A 15,183-nucleotide genomic window follows, 5' to 3' on the forward strand; every position below is an offset into this window, starting at 1 on the left:
CATTCTGCATAGCATATCATAGTGAGACTGCTCCAGGGGGTTGCTTGGGATGAATTATTAATAAGAATCCCTCTCTCCCTGCGCTTCCTACCCTGATGGTATGGGCGTTGGCGTGGGTGGGGGTGTCTGTGAGACTCATTTGCTGCTCATTGTATGCAGTGGGGAGCAGATTGTGCCCCTGGGGTCACACGTGTATGAGGCCCACGTGTCCAGAAGAGGAGACACACCCCAGTGCACCCAAAGCACCCAACCAACAGCAATGGCTAGACAGAGTCACTGCTGTGAACAGCTGGGCTGGGCTTGGTTCTGTGCACGCCAACGGGAAATCAGATGGCCTTGGCTTTGGGGTGTGAGCTTAACGTTTCTTAAGGATTCAGGTCTGATGGAGAGGACGGAGTTCAGGAAGCAGCAGCTTTTTGGAACAGTCAAAGAAACCCCAGTGGCTTCCTTCCTCTGACCCCTACTCTGCCCGTGGGAGCAGTGCAGACCCTACTGCACCGCCGTGTGAGCTGAGCAGCCGCACGAGGCTCTGAGGCTCACCAACATGGAGTGCCCCCGAAGAGCCATGGCTTAGGGTTCCAAGCTGGGGAGGTCTGCACCCCCCTGTTTCCCAGGCAAGGATTTGTAGAGATGTAAACAAATAAGCAGAGGCGTTTTACTTTAAAATTGCAAACAGATTCAGCCCGAATCATAGATGTGCTTGCAGATGTGCAGCCCTGAACAGTGAGGAGGGGAGGCAGCTCTCCCAGCCTCTCTACATGGGTGATAAGCCAGAGTGTCCTCCGGAACCCCTTCCGCAGCTCCCGGTCCCCTGGCTTTTGTTCCTTCCTCACCCCTCTCTTTCACACTTAGAATTTATGGACATCATTTGTTTTTTAGCTTTAAAAATTATGTGCAGGTATCAGATTTCTGAAAAAAAGTAAAAAACGGTTTCTGTGACGACCGGGGTGTTCAGCACAATGGGAACACAGGAAGGAAGGTGCAATGGTAGATTTCCCACTTCAGCGTCATCGGTGTCTGCTGTTTGGGGGGTGTAACAGACACGGCCGCCCAGGTTAACAGTGAGTGGCGGGCTGGGTTCTCTGCGTCCAGCCTGCCTGCGATGACCTGTGCAGGCCACACCAACGTGTTGCCTCTCACAAGCTCGAGGTGCCCCGGACTGTTTTGCTTCCCCTCCGGGAAAACCACATACCACAGCTTACCTGGACGTTTCCTGCTGACCCCTCCTGTAGCAGGAGGAGCAGATCGTTAGCAGGGAGTGTTGTGGAGGGAGGGCAGTGCATCTCTGGGGTCTCTGAGTCAGCCCAAGAACCCCTCTGCTGCCATGGAGTGGTTAGGACAGACGTGCTTCCGGAGACTATCCTTAGACACCTGCCAGGATGACTGGTACCACATCCTCTCAAGAGGGTCTGTGGTCAACTGAGGACTATTTTAAGCAGGTGGATGACCTCTAGACCTTCAGAGGCAAACTTCTCTCTCTCCGTCTTTTTCTCCCAGTGTCTTTCCCTATTGGGGTGGGGGGGGGCAGGGGTCGGGGGAGACCCAAGGACCAAAACACAAAACACAAAACAAAAAAATCCCCAAGCCCTTCACAACTGAAGAGCTCTAAAGTGTCACAGCCCTGGTGTGATATTATTTTATTTAATCCATGTCATCAGAATTAAGTTCAGTCCTACAAGAGGAAAAATTCACTCTGCAAACTGTTAAAACAGTATCTGGCCTCCTCCCGGTGGCCTCTGATAAGGTACTTGCCTTCTGGAGAGTGTGACAGGGTCGGCCAGTGGCAGGACCTGCTGTGGGGTGCTGAGCGAGGACAGGAAAGGACACAGAGCCTGCACTGGGCCGCGCGGTGCCACCTAGCTCCCGGCAAAGGCATCTGCAGGGCGCAGAGCCGGGTTCAGAGGGGCCTGCTGGAAATTTGGAAGTTTTATTTCTTATTTATTGTTTGGAGATGAGGTAAACACCCCACGATGCCAAATCATAAGCAGAAAGGAACCACGTTTGGCTTTTGTTATCGGTGGAGAGAATTACGGTTATTTTTTTCCTTGACTTTTTCTTTTCTTTCTTCCCCAGCCCGCGCGCCTTGGCCGGCTTCCAGGTCAGGTAATTACATTCTGTCTTCCTAAATCCCCTCGCAGCTCCGATTGGGCAAGCCGCTCCCCACTCCCCTCCTGAAAGCTGATGTGCGGGGTGCCTGGCATCTAATGGGGTGGCATTCCAGTAGTGGGTCCCAGGTGTCCCGCGGAGGTGCCCTGGCGCCTCCTGCGCGGGCGGGCGTGTGCAGGGAAGCAGTATTATTTATTGCTCTTTTCCGTCAGCAGCTGCCAGCTCGAAACTATCTCTGAATGACATTTTAAATATGAAGGCCAGGGTCATTAGGATGATTAGAAACAAGGGTCCATTTTGTTCACCTTTAGAATTATTGGGTGACTGAAAATGGAGTCACAACGAGAGGAAGGAGAGGCCTCCCTCGGCCCGTGCTCAGCTTCCGTCAGGGGCACCTGGGTTTGTTTTCTTTTTAATTCGCTTTTCTGTTATCTCCTGATTAAAATTAAGGAAGATTTGGCCTTTGTTCTTGCTTTCGTTTTTAAAGGATGAATGGAAATAGGAGAGTTTTCTCTTTGTCGGCATAAAATCCTATCACCTTTTGAAAGAGTCTCAAATTCAAAGCCTTTTAGGTTAATTCTCCATATATTCACTGTGCATGCTCCATGTACCAAACCTTGCTGAATAGCTATTTGGCCACATAAGCATTTATTATTTTTATCTTTTTCATTAATATTTATTTTAATTATGTACATCAAGGTGCTTTTCAAAACCCAATGGAGGTGATTCCTATAAAATAGTATCTGTATTGAAAACTGAAAGGGAAGATAGCATGCCTGTTTGTGCAATATGCAATAATGTCCTTGGTCAAGAGCTGATTTTAGTGAAAACTGAGTTCCTCATTTGTTCGATTGAAACAAATAAGCACCACAAAATAGAATTTAGGAGATATATCTAAAGAAAAAAAAAGAGAGCCTCTGACACATGAAAATCACTTTTTGCTTTAAAGAGAACCGTCAGGTAAAGACCCTTTCCCTGACTGCCACTGCAGATCTAGGACCCTGCACTTCACCTCGAGCCCAAGGCCTCCAAAGAGGGCTCCATGCTGCTGCCACCAGAAGGGACCAGGTGGCTATTGTGATTTGGCTCTGCCTGAGCTCTTCCCCCCCCCCACACCTTTGAAAAGCACCTTTAATTTCTGTTTTCTGCTACCTGTGATTTTCCCAGCTCTGCAACCTTCTGCCACTAGGTGCCACAAATTGATGGCACTCTCCATTTGTGCAGAATGGCCAAAGCCACACTGAGGGACAAGACTACCCGCCTGACATTAGGCCTCATCATCCTGCATTTAGACAATAATTTATTTTTCCCTTTTCCCTCCCCACAGGATCATTCCTTTACAGCACAGTCAAGGCAAACGTGAAGTACCAGTTCAACCTGGTGCCCTCACTGGGACTTGTAACTCTAGTGACTTGCATTTTTTCCTAATTACAGGAAAAATAGCAAATTGGCACACGTCGGGAAGTGGGTACACCCCCTCTGATTTACAAGGAAGAGTGTGGGGTGACTTTATAGCTCGGGAATTCAGTGAAATGAATTTCTGGTTAGAAAAGTTCGTGTGCTTAATGTGACGAAGGTACTTTTAACATGCTTCTCTGGTGAAGCTGAGTGGGACTCACAGGGAAGTGGCTGTCTATGGCTGCTGCAAATGGATTTATCCCCAGATAATAGCTGGAGCTGCAGACCAAATTCTTGGGAGGAGACGGTTCCTTAAATGTGGTGCTTGAGGCCGTCTGTGTAGTGTCTGCGCACCTCCTGCTGTGTGTGTAAGTGGGGGATTCCATGGCCCAGCTTCCTGGGCAACTGGGGTAATTCTCCTCTGCTCACAGGACCTGTACTGCCTCAGCACCACATGTCACCAGGATGGGCAGTCATCTCTGAACTCCCTCACGGGAGTGCTGCAGCTCATGTCAACTCCTTTCTCAGCATTTGTGAAATTCTTGAGTCAAGTAATCTGTGTGTGACATCATGGAGTCGGTGTCCATGGCAATACCAATTTTTGTTTGGAAAATTTTATTTTGAGCATCAGCTGAGTATTGTGCATGGTGAGAGGATGGAGTTGCTCCCTTGGGGCCTCGTTTCTGGAATGGCAGAGGCACATCCTACCCTGATGCTGCACCGACTTCCCTGGGTGCCACCCTGCACAGTGGGCTGAACCCCACCCCACACTGGTCCACGTGGACACGCATTTCTTCCTTCAGAACAGATTCCTGAGCACCTATTGTGTACAAAGCAGAGCAGGTAAGACAGAGCTGGCCTCCACCCTCCTGATCCACAGTTCACTGAGAGAACTGGAGTGTAAAACAAGGATTGCAGAGAGGTTTCTCCGCTGCAATGGGCCCCCAGAAAGAAGAGACACAAGGAGTTGGAGGAAAAAAACCAGGTCACTGCCAGTGTCTTGGCTGGGCACAAGATCACGAGCCACCACACACCTTGTAGATTCAAACAGCAATTCTTTATTCCCGAACTCACACCGGCCTCTACACACGTTCTGGGGAAATCCCAGTTCTGCCGCCCGCCCAATTCACCTACTCCACAAGGCTTTTTTCCCAAATCCCATTTGAATCTCATGAGAACTCAATGGGAACAAGCAGCAGGAATGCCCTATTTCCAGCAGCAATAATCTTCAACATTCAACTTCCCTAAAACCCATATTGTCTTAAACCAGGAACACCTTAAACTTGTCTTAAACCGGGAACGCCCTAAACCCAAGGACCGGGATACTTCCTCAAACCTGATCAGCTCTAAACCCGGATCTGCCCTGGTCCTTGAGCAAGGTCACCTTACATGCAATGTCAACAGCGAAATTCCAAGGCAAGTCCATTTAACATGGGGTACGCTGGCAAGGAAATTTCGATGCGTCATTCCTACTTGGCAATGGCCCTCAGCAGGTCACCTGCTGTGGGGTGCCCCTGGGAGGGGCCACGGGGAAGTGGAGGCCTTTGACCCCCAGACCTCTCTGCTAGGTCCATCTCTGCTTCCCTCCTGCTGAAGGAATCTGGGTGGGCAGAATGGAAGGGGAGGAGGCCCAGGTTTGTCAAAGCATGAGGCTCAGCAGGGTTCAGCCAACATGGAAGCCTATCCCTCCCAAGGTGACCAGGCCAGCTGGCCAGTGGGCTCTCTCCCACTGAGGCTGTGTACTGTTTGGGGTGCTAGAGCTTGTGTTGATTTGTCACTGTCCTTATACCCTGCCATTATGATCCATGCAGTGCTCCCCCTCCCCTGGCTTCCACGCTCAGGGCAAGTGCAGATCCCCACTTGGCAGTCTGTGCCCACCTTGCCCCAGCTGGTACCCTCCTCCTGGATGCTGCCCTAAATGCATGAACACAGGCTATGCTCGCTGCCTGCAGTGGGGTTAGGTGGTCCATCTTCTTACAGCTTCAAGCCTTGATGTTTGGGTTTGCTCTTTTTGTGGGTAGTTGGGCATGTGGGCAGGGAAGTCTAAACTCTTCTCTCATTTATGTAGCTTTCTCCTGGAGAAAATACTCACAGATGAATTCAATCTAAAATATCAAGAGAACATATTAACTCGCTTTAAAAGATAACTGCATTTTATGAAAATACTTCAGTTGTTTCTAATACAATTTAGAGATTAAAATATTAAGATAAAAACTCAGAGACGGGGCTGGGGTTACAGCTCAGTGGTAGAGCGCTTGCCTAGCATGTGTGAGGCATGGGGTTCGATTCTCAGGGCCACATATAAATAAATTAAAGTCCATTGACAACTAAAAAAAAGTAAAAAAAAAAAAAGAAACTGAATATTCCTTAAAAAACAAAAACAAACAAACAAAAGCCCTCAGAGACAGACCAACAGGAATGACACAGAACTCAGGAACAAGGAGGTCTGTCACGAGTGACTAATTTCCTTTTTCTGTGATTCCAAGAATGTTCACTGAGCACACACTGAGACAGGTGCTGTGACAGTATGTCCCTCTGTCCATCCCTTCCTCTCTTGCCCTCCCGCCCCCTCTCTCTTTCGTGGAGCGTGGTGGGGCAGCAGTGTTCATGGGGTGGTGCAGGGTGCTGGGGTGCTATGGTGGTGGATGTGGTTTCCTGATTCTGTCAAGCACAGCAAGAGATCTGGGGGTGAAAACTTGGCCACACACACCTGTCACAGGGGCCCTGGTGCAACTTCTTTGGGGTGTAGAGGAACTTTTTCTGGGAGCCTCCCCAGCAGTGGTGGAATCTGATTTCGGCCTTGAAAAGTGAGTGGGATTCTGCCAGAAGGAAAGGGAGGAGAGGGCCCCTGGACAAGGAAATGCACGCAAGGCCCAGAGATCGGGGCCAGGCCTGGTGTCTGGGTCTTCAGGGTGGCTTTGAGGGCAGCCCTCTGGAACCTCCCATGAACCCACACACTTGCCAGCCACTTGTATAATTCACCCGGAGTCTGATTTTGCTCTTTTCGGGAGAGTTACAATTCTATAAGCAAACGCAGGAGCACGTCAAGGTCTTCACCACAAGAGTCCACGATCCTAGGTGAGAGGAAGGGTGCTTTGGAGCAAGGGACCCTGGTGGCACCTGCCAGCTCACGGAGGAAGGCAGCACAGCAGGGAGCCATTGCACTGACCCAGAAATTCATCCAGCAAAGGTCTGTGGGACCCTGTCTGACAACCGGAGTTGCATCCCACCATCCCGCCATTTTGAGTAAATTTGTGCCTCAGGGAGAGGGGGCCTTCACTAAGATTTGCTCTGCTCTTTATCATGTACTGGGCTGTATTGGACTTTCCAGGGAGATCCGTGGTAGAATTTGCTTGGCATCCCAGAAAAAATACTTTCACATTTAGTTCACATTTAAAAAGATCACGTTCACCTTAGTTGCTCAACCTTAATACCCAAACTCACGTATCTCTCCACCCCCGTGATGAGCTGAAATACTTTTCATTTTCTTTCCTGTTTATGTTTGATGCCAGCCTGTGCCTTGCATGAAGGCTGCTCCCACGAGCTCTGTCTCTACCGGCACTACAGTCTCAGCGGTTGGGCCTTCTGCCGCTGCACAGGGGGAAGGGCCAGCGTCCCCAGGTGGCAGAGCCCTCTGCTTCCCGGGTTCTAGTCCACTTGGCACAACTGCACTGCCTCCATCTTGCAGGTGCCTCTCCCTGGTCAGAGACGGGCGCTGGGGCTTTCTGCACCCTGGACTACACTTGGGGCTGCTGGATCACACCCAGTTCACACAGAACCTAAGCCAATCCCGAGCCAGCCAGCCACCAGGCTGTTCTTCGATGTTGAGTCATGAGGGCTGCAGAGAAGCAGCCTGACTCTTCCCACGGTAGCTTGGCCCTGGCTGAAGCATTGCCATCTGCAGTGATGGGACATTGTGCACTTAGGAAAGCAGACCTCGTGGCTCAGGCATCCCGTTCTGCCGGCTGTCAGTGACCAGGTCTCCCCCACCTTCTGTGCAAGGCAGAGGAGACACCGAGGGCCTCCTCCCCACGTGGAGCCAGACAGAAGCCAGCAGGAAGAGCGTCCAGCCTCAGACTGGGTCCACCTGGTGAGCCACAGGTGTATCAGACTTCACACTTCCAATCAGAGCTTCTGCTTCTAGAGGCCGGGGCTGCCCCTGGGTCCTGGCTGGGCATCTTCTTTCCTGGCTGATGACCAAGGGGATCCAGACCTGGACACACGAATGATGGTCTGCTCGCTTGGCCCTGTGGGCCACTGGGTGGAGGAAGGTGCAGGGAGGCATGGGTGCTACCAGCCCCGGGTGCCACAGCAGTCCCCAGCAGACTTGTGCCCTGTGCTGAGGGGCGCGGTGGCTCACAGGTGTGTGGACGATGAGGCTTGAGGTGGCTCTCCAGAACCAGCAGGAGGAGGAGCTCTGGTTGAGAGGCGAGGAGGCACTCTGTGGGGTGGAGCCACCGACCTTGGGGACAGTGGCCCTTCTCAAGCAAGGACCCATCTAAGGGGTCAACCATGAGCAGTGAGGAGGATGGTGGTGTGCAGAGCCTTGGCTTCTGGGAACACTGCAGCTTCTACAGAGCAGGGCGCTGGGGAAAGGAGGCGGGAAGGCCGAGGGCCCAGAACCCTCAGTGTGAGTGGGTGGCATCCTTCTGGGTTGTGGGGACAAAATAACATGGGTACAGCCATGCCCCACTCTCTGACAGCTGCCTGTTTGGTGACAGGAACCTGCTGAGAGAATGGGGCTCCTGCTTGTTGAGTCAGGCATGGCAATTATCACCTCCAAGAAACCCAAAGAACAGCAGGGTTTGTGTTCATGTCATTCTGGTGAGTATTGTGGTTGGCCTGAAGGAGAGGTGCTAGGCTGGATTCTGTCTGTCCCTGGGGTCTGTTGGTCCCAAATGAAGCTGTCTAGTTGACACCAGTCTTCATCTATCAGGTGTCTGCTCTGTGGTTGAGCACTGAAGAGTCAGAGACAAAGGAAACCTGCCCCTGGTCCCTGGTCCCAAGTTTGGAGGGATATTCATCTGGGCAGAGATGACCCAGTGCAGTGGGTTGCAAGGGCAGTGGGTGCTGGGTAGTTGGCCAACTCAAGGTCTTTGCCTTGTCCTAAAATTGGGGATTGGGCTACAGGACCTCACCCACATATTTCAAAGCAGTGCTTGACTCTGGCGGAGAGCTGGTTGACATGAAGGAGTCAGGATAGAGTGGGTTTCCCACCATTTCTGATGGCCTCCTTCCAAGGCTCAGGGAAACGGAGTGGTAGGAACCCACATGTCAGCTGAGTGTGGTGACACACGCCTGTAATCCCAGCAACCCCTGAAGCTGAGGCAGGAGGATCTTAAGTTTGAGGGCAGCCTGGAGAACTTAGGAAGATCCTGTGTCTGAGTAAAAAATAAAAAGGCTGGTGGTGTAGTTCAGTGGTGGAGCACTATGTTCAGTTCAATCCCCAGTGCTAAAAAAAGAAAAGAAAAGAAAAAGAAACCCATGTGTCAGCTCGGGTGCCTGAGTGGGTGGCCCAGAGCCTCTGCAGGGAGCAGGTTCTGCAGAGGAGCTGAGCATCAGCCCCCTCCTTGGAGCCAGCACCGGGTGTCACTGACCAAGACACGCACTGTCACCTCATCCTCCTTGGAACTCAGGACAGAATGGGAACTGTGCAGGTCAGGAGGGTACTGGCTGGAAACCCGAGGGCACACTGTCCTCCTGGCCATTCTTGGGGTTGCTGGGCTATCTTCCATGCCTCCCAGGGTCTTGGTAGTCCAGGGAGAAGGAGGAGAAAAGAGAAAGTGAAGTTCATGGACCATCAGCTGGTCAGGAGGCACAGAGAAAACCAAACCAGAGTTTACCCAGAAAAGGTGACTTGAAAAAGAGATCACAGTCCTGACTTTTAAGGCTGGACAAGATAAATGCTTACTGGTGACAACACGCAGCAGAAATCAAAGCGGAAGGAACAACTCGACTGGTCAGGATTTTAAAGAGTGTGCCCGCTTCGGGCTGAATGACACTGGCGGTGTATTCTAAGAGCTGCATGTGCAGGGAAAGGCTGGACTCCATGCCCTCAGGATGCAGACCACAGCCATCCCTGATACCATGAAGTATCTGAGAACAGGGAATCTAGTCCACAATGACAGGGACAGAAACAGCCCTAGAAAGAGTAGCCCTGCTTAGGTGCTACTCTTCAAAGTGAGCAGTCCTGGGGTTTGGTTTTGTGAGCAGGTCAATGTTTCAAATTTTTCTGAATTTTATGATTCACTCATTTGCTGTCATTGTTTTTGATCAGCAGAGGTGGTGAGGAATGCCTGTCTCCTGGGGAGGCCGGGTGTCCAGTCTCTTGAGAGGGATTTAAAACAGACCTGCATTGTTCTTTATAGGTGGGCAGTTGAGACAGCAACTTCCATCTCTTACGGATCACGATTTATACTAAAGAATAAGAAATTTTAACCTTGGGGCAAGAATCAAATTGCTCATGAAAATAGTGGAGTCTTCCAAACTCCAGCACAGATGCACCATCAGCAACGTTTGCACACACACAGCCGAAGTGCTAAAATTCTAAGGGAAATAAACATTTGGCACATCTAGCACGTTGACGTCTTGGTATTGGGGTTTTCCATGTTCCGCTAAACTTCATCATGATCTTTTTGGGAAGAGCCAGCTAATTTTCCCAATTATGCCGACACTCCCCCTCCGCTGCCCGCCCCGCTGTCCCCTCCGCAGTCCATTCTGCGGAACCGCTGAGCACGGAGCTCAGGCCTCTCAGTCTCTCAAGTGAAAAAGGAGGCTCCCTCTTGGGCAGCGCGGGGCTCTGGGGAAGACAGCTGGTAGCTCTCAGTCAACGTGCAAAAACGGACGTCCTGGGTCTCAATCGCCTCTCGTCGTTGAGGTTCAGCTGTTCCCGGGAGGGCTGGACCAGCGCATGGGCCCTGGCTGTCTCTGGGCGCGGGGACATCCTGGAGCCTGCGTTTTCAGCTCTTGTGGTCACCTGCAAACCAGCGCGGCCCTTCCCATCTCTCGGTCGCCCCTCCCGCTCGCGGTAAGGCCAGCCAGGTGCACCCCGGGCGCGCCCCTGGGGAAGCCCGAGGCCCGGCAGCCACGCCGCCAGCATACACGCGCCCGCTGCCCGCCGGCCGCCGCCATCGCCACCGGCCGCGAGCGCGCGTTTCCGGCGGTTAATTAGAAGCCGAGTCCGTGCAGCCCCGCCCGGCGTCCCGCGCTCCGCCCGCCGGGGGCGCCCTCCCTGCCGCCCGCCGGCCCTTTGATCGCCCGCGGCCCGCGGCCCGCAGCCCATAGCCCGCGCCACGGCGGGCAGGTGGCGGCAGCGGGGCGCGGCGCGCTCGGGCGCACGGGTCCCCGGGCCGCAGCGCGCTCCCCGCCACGCTGCACATCAAGGCCCGGCCGGCCGGCGGGCGCCTTCATTAGCAGCCTGAAATTATAATATTATGTTAAAGAACAAAGCTGCTCCCCAGAAAAATATGTGCTGCATATCTGACAAAGATAAATTGGATTATTCAAAATATTCTTGATGAAATGTTACATTTTGCAACTAATTATCAATCTGTTTTATCTGCAGACCAGCTGGGCATTTTTGTGCATGCAAGACCTGCCTTCGCAATGATCTTAAGATGTCACTGTAGCGTTTACATCTTTTATTTCAAGATTTAAATAACTAGGAAGTTGCTAATGTAATTCACTGCTGAGAAGAAAGGCCAGCTCCTTGATTTCTTTCCAAAGCCATCTCCTCCTAATGAACTTCTTTGGACTGTGAGTAATGAGGCTTTATTCAAATAATGTTTAAGGAAGGCTCTGTCAGTGTAATCTCTTAAAAAAGGGACCAATGTTTAATACATTTAAAACATCTCTATTCATATGATATTAGCCTGTGCAAGCCACTCACAGTAGCCCTTGTGGTGAGAATTGTGCTGTTCCTCCAGAGGCGGAAGCACACACACTTGTGGCCAAGCCTCTCCTGGCCACAGAGCGCAGAACCCAGCTCTCCTTTTTGTGTGGTGTTTTCTGGAGCTGGTATGTTTAAGATACTCTGGGCTGATGTAAACTCACCATTAAGGAGATTCAGCATTCTGCTCTTGTCTCCCCATCAAAATCTCTCTCCTGTTCTATCTTGGGGATTGTGTCAATATAGTTTTCTTGTTTTGTGAGCATTTTCTGGTTTGAGACAGCACAAAGCGGAATTAGACAGACGCTAGGCCTTTTGCACTTTCCTAGGGGAGGGGGCTGGAGGCCACAAAAGGCACTTGGTCTATGTGTGTGGCAGTCGACCCCCAGGCTTCCAAGCGGTACACGCATTCCCCATTTAGATCAGGGAGAGTCTGCGGGTGCTGGTGGACAAACACACTCGGGGTGCTTTTCCCACCTGCCCTGGTCCTCATTTTGTTACTGTTGTGATAAATATAACCATATTCCCCCTCTGCTTAGCAATCTCACTTCTTCATCTCAGCAGAGGCTCGCTGCAGATGGCAAGGCTGGGCTTCATTCCCACTGCACAGATGAGCACGCTGAGGCTCCGGGAAGGGCTGGTGGGACTCACTCCAGCAAGTGCCAAGGACTCCGGGGAGGCGGGGCTCTGAGCTCTCGGCCCCAGCCCCACCTGGGTTCTGAGTGCCCCACTTAGTGGAGGATGAAAGATGAAGTGATGGGAGGAACATGTGGGGAACCTGTCAGAACTGGATTTCCCTTCTCAGTTGAGAGATCTTCAAAGTGGCTATGAGAGAGCACACCCAGGAAAATCAAGCAGCCCTTTCCCTCCGAAAATGGCAACACACACCCTCCTTGCTTTCCTCATTGATATCACTGTGACTGCTTTTCCATGAAATCATCCCCGGACAGGTTCTCAGAGCTGTCACTAGGCCCTTTGAAACCTCACACGGAGCACATCTTGTGTGTGCCCTCTTCTGCCTACCTGTCTTAGGCCCCTCCTTGTTTGGCGTGGCTAGACAATGTCTTTTGTCAGATTGTGGAGGTGACCCAACTCTGCTCCTGTGATTGGAGCCCTGGGCATTCTATTTTGGCCTGGCTTTGCCAGTGGTCAGATTATAAAATAGAGAGATTTGCGGAAACACTGCCTGACTTTCTGAAGCTCTTCCTAACCCTCCCTGAGGAGCGTCGTGCTGTGCTACACTGCCTGTTTCCCACCCAGGTGCATTCTTGGTGGGGATCTGAGGCTGTCTGGAGCCGTCTGGCCATTGCCTTTCCCAGTTGGCTCCTGGTCTTTTGTCCAAGAGACTTTTGGGCTCCCCAGGTGATGCCAAAGCTCCAGGTGGAAATTTCTCTGCTGCGGAAATTAGAATTTATAGTTCCAAATATTGGGCCTTGCTGCCTTTTAAGAAATAATTTCTAATATGGGAATAAGTTTATTTATATTTTAAAAGCTATAAATAGTTTTTATTTTCTCTTCCATAGGACAGGTGTAGGGTGGTGTGTGTATGTATGTGTGTGTGATGTGTATATGGTGTGTGTGTGGTGTGTGTGATGTGTGTGTCCACTGAGCAGTGTGTGGCACAGCAAAACCCTAGGAATGCTAATGCTGGCCGTGACCTTCCTCTCCACCTAGAGGATGCCTCTACCTGGCCTTTATTGGTGCCCTGTGTGTCTGGGTCCGTGGTGGTGCTCTGGAAATTCCTGAGGAGCTGGAGAGCAGCCGGGAGTCTTCTTCTGTAAGGGCCAGGTATTCTCAGGTTCCTGCCCAGGCCCTGCCGTTAAAGACTGAAGACCAGCACGGGTGTGTGGAAACACACAAGTGTGGCTACCTGCTCACAAAGTTTATTTATGTGTACTGAAATGGAATTTCATATACTTTTTATGTGTCATGAAATATTATCATTCATTTGACTTTTTTCTGCCCTTGACAAATGTAATACACACTCCCAGTTTGTGGCTGTGCAAAAGTGGAAGGGCCTGGCTTTGGCCTTTGGGATGTGCTTGCCCACACTAGTTTTGATGTGGCCCTGGTCAGTCCAGCCAGACTGCCACCTGCCATCCACCACACTGTCCTTGGTGCTCCTCTCTGGGCCCTCCTGCACGTGACCACCCTGCTTCCCTTTCTGCAGGGTCACTCTTGAGTATTTGGATCCCTTCCTCCTTAAGCAGAGGAGCTTAGCTCTGGCCCCCTGCTGGCTGGAGCTTGTAGATGCTGCCAGCTCTCAGTGTCAGGACGGTCCTCGAGCAGCCTCACACCCCCATTGGAACTTGAGCTTGCTCTTTGATCTCGACCGTCTGCCATGAGCAAGTTGTCAGAACATTCTTCTGTATGTGCAGGGTGCTGTTCTTAAGAGGCCCTGTGGTGGGTGAAGATTGTCTCCAACTCCTACAGCCCCTGAGAAAACGGGGCAGAAACAGCTCAGGGTGGGGGCTGGAGAGTCTGCCTGGGGGACAGATGGAAGACCCAGGTGAGAAGACAGTCACAGAGGAGGGGGGCAGCCTGCCTGTGCAGGAGCACTCCAAATTGTGCTGAGTTGGCTGCCTTGGAGCCACGAGGCAGGAGGGGCTGGACACAGTGTCCCCAGCAGCCTCCACATCAGGAGCCTGGGCTGGAGAGGAGAGCTGCTCCCTGGAGGCTGTGCAGGCCCAGGATGTACCTTCTAACTACCCTGGCCTCAGAGCGGCCAGCCTCTCCAGCCTTGTGCTAGAGTCAGGATGCCCAAAGCAGTATCCCTTCCCTACAGGTTGCTTTTAAATGGAATCAATTAATTGATTAATTATCAGTCAATCCATTAAATTAATTAGTTACATGAAACTTAAGCCTCCATTTTCCCAGTGGCTCTTCCAGGATTCAGGTGCCCATGGTTGCCCAGGTTGGCACAGATGCAGGTGCTTTCTTTATGGTGGAAAGCTCTGCTGGTCACTCTTGCTAGAGAGAGTGGCTGTGAGTGCACCCCCATCGCCCAGGTCAGATGAACGGTGGCTGTGAGGCATCAGGGACCTTGAGGTCCCTGTATCCCTGGGCTTTGCTCTTGAGCCCCATCTTTGCTGCCACGTACAAGGTCACTGGGAGCCTTTAGTGGGCTGTTAGATTTCATCTAAGTTGGGGAGAACACAGGTAGAGGACAGGGAACTGTGTTTGTTTCTTTCTCTTCTTTGTATTTTATTCGGATGGGCGAGGCACTGTGCTGCACGCGTGTTGACGATGACAGTAAGTAACAGGTGACTACCATCATTTACTGGGTGCCTGCTCTGTGCCAGGTGCCGTAGTTACTGCTGGGAGTCCCTGCTGCTCAACAGCAGGTATAACCAGCGTGCTGCTCATCACAGACAGAGACTCTTGGGCCTAGAGCAGCCCCTGTGGCCCACAGGTGGCAGAGGGACTGGTTCTGATTGAGTTCTCCCTTTGAAGGACACCCTGCCCCGTCCACATCTCTCCTGTTGGGATAGTCCTACTCCAGCGGCACCCTGGCTTGCACATCTCCCCCCAGAGGGAATCAATCAGGGACCCACTTGCAGGGAGAGCGGGGCCTCCACTGCGGTGCCTGGGGCCTGCGCTCTCGCTCCTCTGCGAGGACTCTTCATCTGAAAGCTCGCCATGTCCACTTTTTAGGCTGCCATTGTTTGTAAAGTTCTTTGAGACGTTGTCCTCACAGGGCCACACGGTCCTCTCTCTTCTGAGAAGCTCAAGGGCACAGAGCATCTTCACAGAAACCATGACAGTGCTTTAGTTGAGAGCACGAGGATCAG

The sequence above is a fragment of the Spermophilus citellus genome, assembly GCF_964194105.1.
Source record: "Spermophilus citellus genome assembly, chromosome: 15".
Taxonomy (NCBI): Eukaryota; Metazoa; Chordata; class Mammalia; order Rodentia; family Sciuridae; genus Spermophilus; species Spermophilus citellus.